At 42.2% G+C, this 13985-nt stretch overlaps 1 protein-coding gene across 3 annotated transcripts in view; it reads left to right on the plus strand.

Moving 5' to 3' along the window:
• ADCY1 (adenylate cyclase 1) overlaps nt 1-13985 on the plus strand; it is a 149752-nt gene that overhangs the window by 41111 nt on the left and 94656 nt on the right. The gene's annotated exons all lie outside the window — the stretch shown is intronic.

Below are 13985 nucleotides of genomic sequence, written 5' to 3' on the forward strand. Positions count from 1 at the left end.
ACTGGAATACATAGGTGTAACTCCATTGACTGCTGTGGAATGATGGTAACTTACGTCAATAAAGGACTTCAGTGGTTCTCAAACCTTGCTATACAAGATGTTGGTGTCCTCAAAGCTTGTGTACCTCACACACTTTTACTCACCTTCCTTTGCAGTTTCTCTAGCAAGTCTATTCCTATGCGTGAAATAATGTGGGTCCTTAAGCACTTTCTGTTATGAATTCAGTGAATGCATTTTTGTGACCTGAATGTACTCTGGAGTAAGTAGGCATCTTCTTTGAATGACTGTGTATCTTTGCTGGCTGTGTAAAAATGGTATTAGGATCAAGACCGTTGATTCTGGTCTTTTGCAATCCAAAGCTGCAAATTTTCAAAGGCATAATTGTGCCATGAGTGAATTTTTGTGGGATCTAGGCAACCCTGCCATTTGTGCCTTTGAAAACCCACTTCTGGATCCAGTATGAAAATAATATAGATTTTTTTGTGTTTCTCTTGTTAACACGTTAGCAATCTGTCTTATTTTATAATTTATCCATGCATGTCTAAATCCAAGAAACCCAAACCATCACACATAAGTACCATTATGGTTGACAGTATACCTAGAGAATCCTGCAAATGTTTTTCCAGTGCAGTATAGAGGTCAGTGAAGAGAATACACTTTTCTCCTACACATGTGAAATTAACTTTATGCAACACAGTACAAAACTCAATGCAGTGGTTAAGTATGCTAATTACCTGTCAAAAGTACCACCAAAATCCTTGCTGTGGCTGCTCTCACACTACGTCAGTATACTTCTAAAACCAGGGTGAGAATTAAGATGTGATTACAAGCTACAGAATTATTCTGCAGTTGCTGTGGCATAACTTAGCCGAAGTTTCCAGCTGGCAACACTCAAGAATGTTTGAGAGGAAAAGAGACGTTACTGACCTAGTTCAATTTTTGTGATCATTCCTTTTGTTCCCTGAAGTACCAACATTACGTTTTAAAAAGAATGGAATTTTTTCTTCAGACTTTCTTGTTTCATTCGAACGCTCTAACCTAAATACTATAGCCGTTTCACATTGAGCACTGTAATCCAAAATGCTAAAACCTTTCCCTGATATTTCTTTGCAAGTCTCTAGTGGGAAAGGAAAGAACATACTCTTGGCTTTTGAACATACACAGCCTTCTGGAGTTAAAGTGTTGACTGTGTGAGACAGATGCCACAGCTGCAACTGTAAGTGAGATTTCTTCCTCTGTGCCCTACTTACAAGTGAATCTCCTCATATGGGATGCATTTGTAGTAACGGTCTCACCTGATAATTTTGATAAATCTATTTTTATGAGCAAAGGCAAAGATCTCATGTTGTAGCATTTTTGGAGTCGTCATGGAGGAATCTGCAAGCAGGCTTTGGGAGTGTTGCTGGGGAGTAAGGGAGCAGACGGACTCTGTTTATTTTGAAAGTCAGTTTAATGTTCATCCTACTCTCTGTTCTCTGTGGTTACAACAAGTAACTGGCCTCGACGGTTGCATCATTCGTTATGTGGCTGAATGTTAGCCTGCAATCCCAGGGTTACACCAAAACCCAAGTTTTAGACCATGAGCAAATAATTACAATCATTCACTTGGGATAAGCTGCTTCTCTTGTTGTCTACAAATCTCAGCAGTAAGACCATCCTCTGCGGAGCGAGAATGAGTATTGTGAGGTGGTGGGTCCTGTTCCCTGGAGCTGCGCTTGTTCAGATCATCCTTTGCCCATGCAACAAGCAAGGCGTTGTCACCCTGCTCCCTGGAGGGCTCCCAGCGGTAGCTGTCCCTACCCATCCTGAGAGCAGCCTCCAGGCAGCTTCACCCCTTCCCAAGCAAGCCAGAAAGGAGCAAGCAGGGAGGATGGGGAATGGGGGATCCGTTCAGCGTAGAGAAAGCAGCAATCTGCTGCTGCTGGAGGCTGCTCGCCATCTGATGCAGAGGGGAAACCAGTAAGGAAGCTGTGGCTCTCCAGATATCAATTCTCCATGTGGTGGCTCCTGAAGTGGTGCTCAAGGAAGCAGTAGCATTCTGACTCTGAGCCTGTCTAAATCTGAAGTGCAACCAGACCCCTGTGTTTATAGCCACCCATTTTCTGAGTCTCTCTTCCAGTGTGTGTATAGTTTTGTCCTCATAGTTTTGTGATGGGGAATTTCACTCTAATTGCACACTCTGTGAAACAGAGCTTCCTTTTATTTGTCATAGACTTGTCTGATGACTTGATTGGGTTCCCTCCAGCTCTTATTTCTGTGATAAATTATGAGTAATCATTCTACAGTAACCTTTTCTATGCTACTCTCAGTGCTGTAGACACATCTCATAACCCTGTTCATCTCTTTCCAAGCTGAAGAATTGCAGCCTGTTGATTCTCCTGATGGAAGTTGTTTCCTACCCCAATCTTGCTGACTTCGTAACAAATCTTACTTACATTTCCCCCAGCCCTGCCAACAATAAGAATATTTTAATGCATATTCATGCATTGGGTTTGGAGATAAAGCATATAGTTTCCATCAGTGAAATGCACTTGCTGCAGCACAGGCTGATGTAAAAATTGCTTGCTGTTTTCATATGAGGAAGGCTGGAAGAATGTTTGACTTCATGCAAACCTCCAAAGCCCACAAAACCAGCTTAGATATCATCACTGGTCTTTAATTGCATAAGTACCTGCAAATATATTTACAAAACAAAGACAATCTTTCAAGCAGCTTGTTTAGGTTTTTCCTTCCCTCCTAAACGTGACTTTTGTACGTGCTCACAATTAGAATGTGATGGTGGGAGAACAACTGGAGAATGGCAAAGTCCAGAATGGTGTATTGGCTATCTTAGAACCTATTTGTGAATTCATATTTAGCTGTCACTCAAACCACTGGTTTTGAAGGATATATTTAGGGGTGGCACCCGTCTTTCATGAAATAGTCGTGTACTCCACTACAATGCATGAAGTTTATTACATGCTTTAACGTGGGAAGCTGAAGGAGGCACTAAAAACGACAGGGAACTGGGAGGCACTGGGCTGAGACAGCCGGCTCTGTGGCTAGATTCAGGGCCAGAAGCATGGCACTCCAGGTAGCCTGATCGGTTTTGCTGAGAGGTAGGGTTGTTCCCTTTGCTGGTACAACACCATGCTGCTGCACTGCTGCTGGTTCTGGGAGACAAACAAGCACCTCGGTGTTGCTCCATCCTGTGCTACTGTACCTCTTCACCAGAGTGTTTGAAACTAGTGAAATTCTCTTTATGCAATGCTGAATTGTGCATATAAATGTCTGCATGTATATGTGTATGCCTTCCAAGTGTCTGCTGCATTTTAGGGCAGTATCCTTAACATTGCATTTATAGTAGTTGGGACATGGCTGAGATTTGATTAATAACTATCTATGGAAAATGAACTTTTGTCAGCAAAAGATACCACGAGTCTCAGTGCAGAATACTTTGAACTGCTGCTTAGGACATTTTGGGTTCCTATTCTCTGCTGAGTTGAAGATCCCCCTTCAAAACAATTCAATCTAGATATTAAACGTTTTGGATATGTGTACTACCTCCTGTACCTTTGGGTAAAAGGATGACACCCGCAGCAACTTTCCGATGGTTTTATTCCATTATGTTTGATTTCAAGCATTTATGAAAAAAGGGGAAAAAAAGAATTTGAATAAAGCAGACCATGTTGGACTTTCATTTGGGTTGTTTTTTTTTCTTCCAGTTCAGCAGCCAAACTGAAGAATTAGTTATTTTCACAGCCTCAGGCAGAAGTAATTTCTAGGGTGCCTAACAGCATGCTTATCAATGCATAATCAGGTTCTCTTCATGTTTCCCATACTTTTTATTCTCAGGATCTTGCATCTTTTCTCATTGCAATGCCAAAGAAAACATGAACTCTATCATTAAAACACAGGCCGTGTTTCCATAATCATTCACGCTGGCTCTGTGCATCAGCAAATTGCCCTGCAGCAAAAATTTCATCTGGATCATGTGTAGGCAGAAAAAACATGTTCTTGTCAAATTATCTAGTGTGCAACAGGGAGTTGATCCTGATTTTACACATCTTGCAGCACGAGCGTTGATAACCTGATCCCCCAAAAAAAACTAGCTGATATAATCTTTGTAAAACATAGGTGAACTAACTAATTTTAGCTGACAGGGTGAACCTGCACCATTTTAGTACTATATTCTGTCTTACAAGGAGGCTTAAAATTGAATGTATTGTGTCATCAAATCACAACCTTACACAGGAAAGTCCACCTTCAAATAGCTGTTTTTTTCTTTTCTAGGGTCAGGGAGAAGGGAAAATTTGGAGCATTGCAGGCTCTAGGTTTGAACTGCTGGGCTTCACGCCCACCCGTGCAGGCTGGCCAGCAGTGCCTCTTACCCAGATAGCAGCAGCAGCACAGATGGGAGCTAGACCTGCTCTTTGCTTCGTTTGCCACCTTTGGCTGCTTAGATCCTTACACAGAGCTGAGCTGACCTGTTGACTCCCTTTATGCAGCTGCACAGCACCACTGGTCCATCTTCCACCTTGTTCAGTTGCAGAGGCAAGTTTCTCCCTCCCACACAGCAATAATTGCCCAGACACTTTCCAGCGACTAGCATCTGTTAGACCCCAGTCATACAATAGTCATGCAAGTGTTTATCCTTCATACAGCAGATAATAAATCTGAGGGTACTCAAGTTAATTGCAGAGCTCCAGGTGGAAGGCTTCAGCTTCCACCTGAAACCATTAGGAACCGCTTGTTATCCCTTGCAAGGCAGGGTATAGCAAACAAATACATGTGTTCTGATTTTACAGCTCTGTTGCACCTCTCTATGCAGAATAAGCCTCTCATGTGAAAGTGGTTAGTGCTAGAACCTGTGTTGTTTGGCATGCTGTTGGGGTTCTTCTTACCTAACTCTGGCCAAGTGAAAGTGAGGCTTGTAATCTAACCTTTTAATTTGTAGGCAGTAATCCTTAGTAGACAAGGGTAGTTCATCCCTTCTATCCTGAACACCTTGCTGAAGATGAGTTTTTTCCCTGGGAGTGGTTACCAGGGGGACACGTAAGCTCAGCTGTGTGATTAAAGAGAGGTGCCTTGCAACTGGACCTGAAATGTCAAAGTGCAGAAACTCAGTAATGCACAAAAAAAACACACAGTTGTAAATCGTGCAAAGTACCTGCATTTTAATTGCATTATAATTGCATTATTCTACCCACATGCCTTTAATTTGCAAAATTAAATCATAGGAAAATCTATAAAAGTCTTTAAAAAGACACATTTAAAACAGGAGGCCAGATCAGCTCTGTAACAATTTGGTTTAACTTCCTTTCATCCCCTGAAAGCTTCCTGATGTTAGCAAGTGTCGTAGTTTAACCCCAGCTGGCAAGAAAGCCCCACACAGCCACTCACTCACTCCCCCCAGGGGGATGGGGGAGAGAATCAGGGGAGTAAAAATTAGAAAAATCGTGGGTTGAGGTAAAAACAGGTTAATGGGTAAAGCAAGAGCCACGCGCACAGCACGGCAAAAGGGGGGGTTCACCCACCGCCTCCCATGGGCACGAGGGGCTCAGACCCCCGGGCAGCAGGGCTCCCGCATGCCCAGCGGGGGCTTGGGAAGGCAAACGCCATCACTCTGAATGTCCCCCCCTTCCCTCTTCTTCCCCCAGCTTTGTGCTGAGCACGGTGTCCTATGCGACAGACCCTATGCATGGGTCTGCTGGGGGCAGCTGTCCCAGCCGTGCCCCTCCCAGCCCCTTGTGCCCCCCAGCCTGCTCGCTGCGGGTGGGGTGAGAGGCAGAACAGCCCTCGGCTCTGTGCAGGCACCCTCAGCAGTAATGAAAACATCTCTGCCTTATCAACGCTGTTCCCAGCACAGATCCAAAACATAGCCCCATACTAGCTACTATGAAGAAAATTAATTCTATCCCAGACAAAATGAGCACAGTAAATATGTCAATTAAATTGGTTATCAGCCAATCAGGTTTCATTTTTTCATACAAGGTATGAACTATGGCAAGTGAGCAGATTTTTAAAGAAGGCAATAGGGTATATGAACTTTGGGTTTTAGTATAAGGTATATACTCATACTCAGTGTATCAGGGGATGTTTAGGCTGCTTTTTAATGCAGGGGTTTGGGTTTTTTTGTAATCATGCCACCTATGTTAAGCTCTTACATGTTGTAATGGGTGCTGGCTTACATTGACTAGAGTAGACAAGAAATAGGTAAGTTAAAAAATAGTAGTTATATCATTCTAAAATCTGTTGATACTTTGGCTGTTAGAAGTTTTAAAGTAAATGTTTGGAAATTTCAAATATTTTCTGCTTCAAACGACTGGCAGTTACATATGCTGATGTTGTTTGACTCTTGTGAATTTTTCGGTTTATCGTTTCTACTTGCTCCATCTACGTTCCATTAGAGAGAATGAGGAGAAGGCAGAATAAGAGCACACAGGCCTGTCAGTAGGTGATTAAAAATACACTACCATACAGTTTTCAATAGCTAATATTGTGGATAACAGTTGCTAAGGCAAATTATCATAGGTAAGAAGAACACTGGCTATAGTGCCTCAAATCCTTAAGTTAAATAGTAAGACAGACACTTCAAAAGTACTTTCTTATGTCTGATTTTTAAATTTAGAGCAATATCCATGCCATCAGTGCTGTGTGGACACTTGTGAAATATTATGTATTTTAGTAGGATGCCACAGGATAAAACAATGCAGCCTCGGGAGTGATTCCTTGATGGTCTTTCTTCCCTCAGCAGAAGGAATTCATAGGGAGCTTTAAGATGTCATTAGGAAAGTTCTCTTACGTGTATTTTTATTGTTGTCCGTAGAATTATTTTCACTTCTAGAAGTGTCTTAACTGTAACAAAAAGCTAGTTAATGCTTTAACACGAGCTTGACGCAACTTTTGCTGTGCCGCTCTTAAAACTCAAGGTGGTTCCACCCTCAACCAGCAGCTCTGCCACACAGATGCTTCACATGACAGCAAGTGGTCCAGGCACAGCCACACCTGCAGTTTGCCAAATGGTTCCTGAGTTGCTACGCTCCTGCTTAAGCACAGATTATCTCAATGATCAGGATACTGAGCTGGACACCTTGGTTTCATTCCAGTGTGTGACAGTATATGCTATTTGCATACATGTACTCTCATAGGTATTTTGCCTGTTCCTTTTGGTCAAACTTCTGTGAAGGTAAAGAGCTAGACCACATCCCATTAACTGATTAAAAAATATAATTCTAGGATTAGTTTTTTTTCAGATTTGCCATTCTAGAGTGAACTTCTGTCTGTCATGTAATTTAAATTCTTTCCAAGGTTTCTGTTCTCCGTTACCTCTGAAATAGAAACTGATTTAATTTGGAGTTTAGCTTCCTTTCAGGCACATTTGATTAGGAATTTCCCAGTTTGACAATGTAGTAACAAACTAAATCTGAGTCACACTTGTTATTTTAAGTGAGTGAATAGAATCATTGCTTCCTTAGCATGTTTGTGGTCGGTCCTTGTGTTTTCCTCTTCGGAAGGCACTGAGATTTTCTGCTGATGGGTTAGTCTCACTTCCCTGCTCTGTGAAGACAAAATGAGGACAAGTAGCAAAGGACAAAACCTTTTAGGTTTTTCTAACCAAGATCAGAAAAATTCTAGACTTTTCAAAGCAAAGTATTGTATCTTAGTCTCTGGAGATTTTGGCATCTATTCCATTTTACTGTTTTGCGCTGTGATTTGCTTTCATATTGCTAAACTGAAGACATCTGTGGTTTGTGAAAAAGGAAATGCTAACTGCTTACCAATTCATATGGCTTACTTAGCTTCTAAAATTATTGCTTTTGACTTCAGGTTCCTGGTTTTTTTTAAATCCTCAGTCAGCTTACACCCACTCCTAAGCTCAGTTTCTATCACTGGCAATCAAAAAGTTTATCTTCACTGAAGAGTTCCTGCTTGTTCTACCGCTGGCAAAAATCTGTAATAAGAAAAGGCACGTGCTGATACCAAGTGGCTGCCACAGCTCTCAGCGGGTGCTGTATCTGGCGACAGCTACGCTGTGAAGTGCTGGTGTGGCATCGTGTCCTTAATGTTCCTCCAGTTGTTCCCCCATCCGGGGCCCTCGGGCACAGACGTTGTGTGCCCCAGCAGTGAGGACAGGGGACAGGCAGTGCCTGCAGCCTTCCTCCCTTGCTCCCCGGCGCTGGCCCCACGCCGCAGCAGGTTTGCCACGTACCAGTGTGCTGCTGGTGGAGCTATCGTGATTTTGGAGAAGGAGTGTGGCGAAGGAGGATGTCGTATCTTGTGGGGTGGAGGAAAAGCAGAGAGGGCCACAGTGCCAGTGCCTTCTCCAGCACGTTCTGTGGGAAAATCCCACTAGCTGGGGGCTGGAGGGTTAGTGAGGGCAGAAGAGGGGGTGCCTCTGCCTTGCTGAAGGTTGAGCTCTGTGACTGTCACTTCCTGAGGAGTATCTACATGCCTGGTCCGGGTATTCAGCGTTCCATTGCTGGAACAAACCAGATGTGTCTGTGGGCTGGAAGAGGTGAACCTGTAACGGCAAAGGAAACTCGGTGCAGGAGGGGTACGTCGGTGGGGCTCTGCCTGCTCTTCCACTTAGCCTGCAAGGGGGTAGCGCCGGCAAAGCTGATGCTGCTTGCAGTGCCATCCTCCTAGCATCTTCAGAAGGCAAGAAGGGAGAGACAGTGACAGGGTTGTTGTCCTAGCCCTGTTGGCAGTGGAAGGCATTGCGCTGTGCGGCACTTCAGCCTCCAGCAAACCAGAGCTCCCCTGTGCCCGGGCTGCAGGCTGCCTGGGCACTGAGTTAGCCCTTCTGTGTTCCCTTAGGTCACAGCACTGGCAGGTGACAGGTACTCCTTCTATTCATTTCTAAGGCCCCTCTTTAATGGAATCAGAAAAGCCTTTTTAAAAAGAAATTAATCTTTTTGAATTTGTGTTTTAAGCGTGTCTTTTTGTTTTTAACAAATTTATATTTGTTCAATATAAAAAATTTAACAAATGGATACTCAACACATATGCATGCTGTCAGTACTACTGATCATTTCACTAAAAAAAAAATGATCACGGTGGATCACTTCACTGAAAGATGAAACCTGACCTTCCTGACTCTCCAGAAGAATGGGCAAAATGTTTTCTTTCCACATGGGAAGAGTTAGAACAGTAGGTTCAGTGGCTGTTGTGTGCCAAAAAAAATTTCATCTTCATTGATGTGTCCTCAAGAACTCACTTATTAAAATTCTACTGGAGTGTGATAGATCGAAACAAGGACTAAACTAATGTTTAATATATAAGATAAGCTTTGAAAACTACCACTTGACATTTTTTTGTTTGTTTTCATAGCAGGTAGTTTCAAGTATACCGTATTACTGTCTTCCCGTACCCTCTAACCTTCTCTGGATGTTTCTGTGGTTGGTAGCATGTCTGACCCATGCAGCTTTTGAACAGAACAGTGACCAAGGCTAAAACAAGCAGTTTGTGTTGAGACTAATGCTTTACCTCCTAACTCCAGTTCCTCAAAGGAAGAGCACTGAGTTAGAGTATGTTTGAAATGTGTGTTTTAAGGATACAATTCCATAATTGCTGCTTATTTGGTCACTGGTGGCTGCGCCTAGGGAAAGTTTCAGACCTTTCTTTTTCTTCCCCATGTTCACTGCAGAAAGGCAAAAAGTTTTGCCACTGCTTTGTATTTTTCCCTGCCTTACCTTGTTTTCCTGTACCTGTTTCTGCCTTTGCTGAAGGGACAAACAATGCAGTGATCCACACTTAGTTTGAAGGGGTCACTTTGAAGATGCAATCACTGCTGGAGTCACAAAATACCTGTCTGTAGCAATGTACCGCAGAAACCTGTTCCTTCCTCCCTGCTAAGCATAAGGAGGGCTTAAAGTTATCTGCTCTAGAGAATGGTCTGATTGTATCAGTATGGCTACTTGCTTGCACTATGGTGAGGCGAATAAAGATGCCTTAAGTATAAAGGCACTCTTGGGTTGTGTGAATTCAGTTTCTTCTTGATCGAGTTCACTTCCAGTAGGAAGATTTCCATTAACTGAAATGAGTATCATCTTTTCCCTGTCAAGTTTTCTGTGATGGTTTTTTGGATACCTTCAATTTTGCCAGTTAGGTTTCAAAGAGACTTAATACTAAGGATATGGCATAAAAATAAATAAATAAAAAATAAAAAATAAAAAATAAAAAATAAAAAATAATAAATAATAAATAATAAATAATAAATAATAAATAATAAATAATAAATAATAAATAATAAATAATGGTAGGTTGATGCTGCAGTCATTTATTCATTGCTAGTTTATATCTGGTGCCAATGCTGCTAGCTTGCCTTTCTGAAGATTAATCCTTACTGATATATTTCTAAAGCATTCTGATTTGATACATATGAGGGCAACCAGGAAAACAGACTATGCTTTTTATACTTTTAGTTTCCTTGTTCATCCGCATTGCTTTTCTCTGCTTTTGTTCCCGTTTCAACAAGATTTGTGGAGCCTATCTCCAGTTATCCTACTAGCAATCTTCCAGTCCATTCTGGAATTGCAGCTGCCTTTTTAGGGTAGCGTCATGCGAATACTCCACAGTCATTCAGTTGTCAGTGGGTATCAAGCTTTTTTACACGCAGAGGTTTCCCACTCATTTCGTCTCATGGATAGTACCTGAAAGGCACAATGTACTGCTGAGATTTTGTCATCCTTATCACTTCTTGTATGCTGTCCTGTGAACTTTGTACCTTCGAGCAGTTTTATGGTGTCTTTACACCTACCCCCCAGCCCGATGCTTCTGCACTCCACGCTCCCCGTTGTTCCCTCTGTTTTAGCCAAGACTTCACCTTCCCCTAATTCCTCTCAGATGTCTTACCTTCTCCATTGTAACTAATAATGTTCCATGTGGAATCAAATGCCTCATTAAACACTATGCTGATGACATATCCTGCCTTTCCTTTATTTAAACAAAAATAATCAGTTAACCATAGAAAGATGTCAAATGGTACACATCTACGCATCCAGTTCATCCGTAGTATATTGATCATCTACCATCAACCATCTACCATACCAGGATGTATGTTAGCCATCCTCCAAATCTGTGCATTAGGTGGCAGCTTTATGGATAGTCTTTTATGTTTATGATTGTAATAATGACTTACTGGTAAATATAGTTTTTCAAGATATCTCAGGAACGTTCTGAAACATTGCCACCTTGTGGCTTTTAAGAAACCACCACTTCTAACAGCAGGGGGGTTTTGTGTGCTTAGTTGGAAGAAAGGGCATAGCATAGTTTAATTTGAAATAATTCACTAACGAGATCTTCTGTTCTTGCACGCATTTCACTAGGCTTCTTTGCTTTCTCACTTTTCTGTTTTCCTTGCAGAGAATTAAAATGGCTGTGCAATGTAATATAGGGATGACAGAGACCATAAACCCACTAAGCAATAGCTTTTAAAATTATTCAAGAGTGAACTTATCAAGGTATAATTAGGTAGCAGGTGGTAATATTTAGGGTGTACTTTGGAGTCCCTGCTGACTAAGTAGAAGCTGAATCTCAAAATTATATGGATGAGCTGACTTTGTCTCATTAATGGTTTATATGCATGTCTGATGTTCATCTTCTCTAGGAATTTTTTTTTTTTTTTTAAATATGGTGGCACTTTCTATTTAAGTATAGCAATAACAGAAGACAATCTGTGATAGATGGCAAAAACTGGTGAGTTAGATTTCATATTTTGTATTGTAAAAAAGCTTGTAGAGTAGACGATCAAAATGCTCCTTTCTTTTGTGAGCTCCTTTTCCTGTTTGTCATCATTGTTGGAGTGTTACTATAACAAAAAAAAAATAAAATCATATTTTATCAGCCAGGAAACAAAGGTCCCAAACCTCTTTTTCTTACATGCTTCCATTTTTCTTTCTTTCTTTTTAAAGTCCCTATGAAAATGCAAAAAGCAGTGGACCGTGGGCATGCAGCCTATCCTGAATAATGTGGTTCAGTGCCCAGGAGTGTGAGAAAGGACCGGGATCTGGAGTGCCATCCAGGGTTACTGCTTTCCCCAGCCTGAGCTCGGGAACCTCCAAGTCTCATTTGGAGAAGGCTCTGGAGCGCAGGATCCTTGGTGGGTGAGGGCAGCAGTGCCAGCATGCTGGCTGTGAGCAGCAGCTCAGGAGGAGCCCAATGATGTGGACTTTTCGAAGAGACTGAGCTGCATCCACTGCAGCCCTTTTCTGATGGGATTGAAAGACATGCAAAGTAGTAAATTTTTCTGCATGGCCCTTTAGCAGGTCCAGACTGTAACTTTATTCCCAAAATGAATTCCACTAGATGTGCATATACAGTAGCATGAGAGGGCAAGGAGCAACGAGATCCAAAGAACAAGAGAAACACGAGAGCCAGCAGCTTTGAGGCAACGCTGAAGTTCCTCTGGATGCTTCTCCTGTCTCTCAGAAAAAAATGGCAACAACTATTTCCTTTGATAAAATAGTCTGCACTGACTATAAATAAGATTTTTATTTTGTTTTCTATTTATCTCATATGATAATTTACAGGATTGTAATTTAGCATGGAGAAGCACCAAGAGTACATCCAGTTTGTTGGTGGAAAGTTGTGAGGGGTCATTTAGCTGCACAGCAGGCGATGGGAAAGAAAAGAAAGGATGCTGGCTGGAAACATTGAGACATATTTCTGCATTTCATCCTGCTTTTGTGATGAAGGGAGAGTGGATTCATAAATGACTTACAACTTGCTGAAGGAATTTGAGAATGTATCACAGTCATTTCCCATACAGATGTCAAAATAAATCATTGTGTACAATAGGAATAGAACGTGGTATTGGACTGGATAGTGTTATTTGGGAAGTTGCATGAAATGATTATAAATCAAGGTGAAAATTTCAAAGGGACCCTCAGAAAGTCGTAAATGTTTGGAAGAAGCAGTAAAATGAGAAAGACAATGATTCTCAAAATGGGAGGGGGGCAGGCATCTTCATTTGTAGATGGGCACAAGAAATGCATTTCTTAGGAAGCTGCACTGTGGACTCCTGTAAAGGCAGAGCTAGGGTGTGGGTGTGAGCAGCTCTCCTAAGCGGGATGGGGATGGGAGAGGGAGTTGTGCTGAGAAGCCCCCAAATTGGAGAAAGCTGAAGAGAGCATTGGGGCAGAATAGAGCGTGCAGATGATGGAAACTTTTGCTTCAACAGTCTCTGTTTGCTTACTTCTTTCCACTTCCTCTCTCAGGAAAGAGAAATCACACTATTGCTAGAGGCTGCTGAGCCTTAAACTCCCCTGCTATTTTAGAAGACACACTTGTGTGCAGTAAGATAGCAGGATGGCTTCAGGTCTCCTCAGGGAGCCACAGGCACCCTTCCCTCCCGATCCTTGTGCTGTTGGCCCCCTTGGTACACAACGGTCAGAAGGGACCTCTGGGTATCATCCAGTCCTGCCACCCCCTCAAAGCAGGACCACCAGCGACACCAGGTCTAGTCCACTGTGGCTTTGTGTAGCCAAGTCTTGAGTAACTGCAAGACAAAGTTTTTCCCCAGGTCTAACCTGGACTAAGAATTGGATGTTCAAAAAAACAAGTAGCCATATAGGATCTTTTGGGCCATTAACAGGGAGAAACAATTGTCTCCCCTCTCCCGCCCCATTTCTGTGCCTTTACATATTTTCTTCTTCGTCATGTGCATAATGGTGCTAGTTGTTGAATAGTGCCAAGGTAGTGCTGAGCACTTCCTAATTGGCTTGGGATGCACATTTTGACTTGCCTTGGAGTCAAATGAATGTTTGTTCCTTCTCTTATTTCCAGTGATGCTTCATTGCTGTGGGAGAAAGAAATCTGGATGTTTTACTAAATCGAGTGTCCTTTTCAAAATTAACTAAGTCTTCATTAATGGTGCAGAAATCCTCATTAATGAGGACAAGACAGCTGGCAGAAACAGCCCAATTTGGTGTGCCAAATCCCAGGCTAGGACTGGCAATTTAAAGTACAAGATTAATGAAAAATGCTGTGTATGAAGGAGATAC

Source organism: Falco punctatus (genome assembly GCF_963210335.1).
Source record: "Falco punctatus genome assembly, chromosome: 4".
Classification (NCBI taxonomy): domain Eukaryota; kingdom Metazoa; phylum Chordata; class Aves; order Falconiformes; family Falconidae; genus Falco; species Falco punctatus.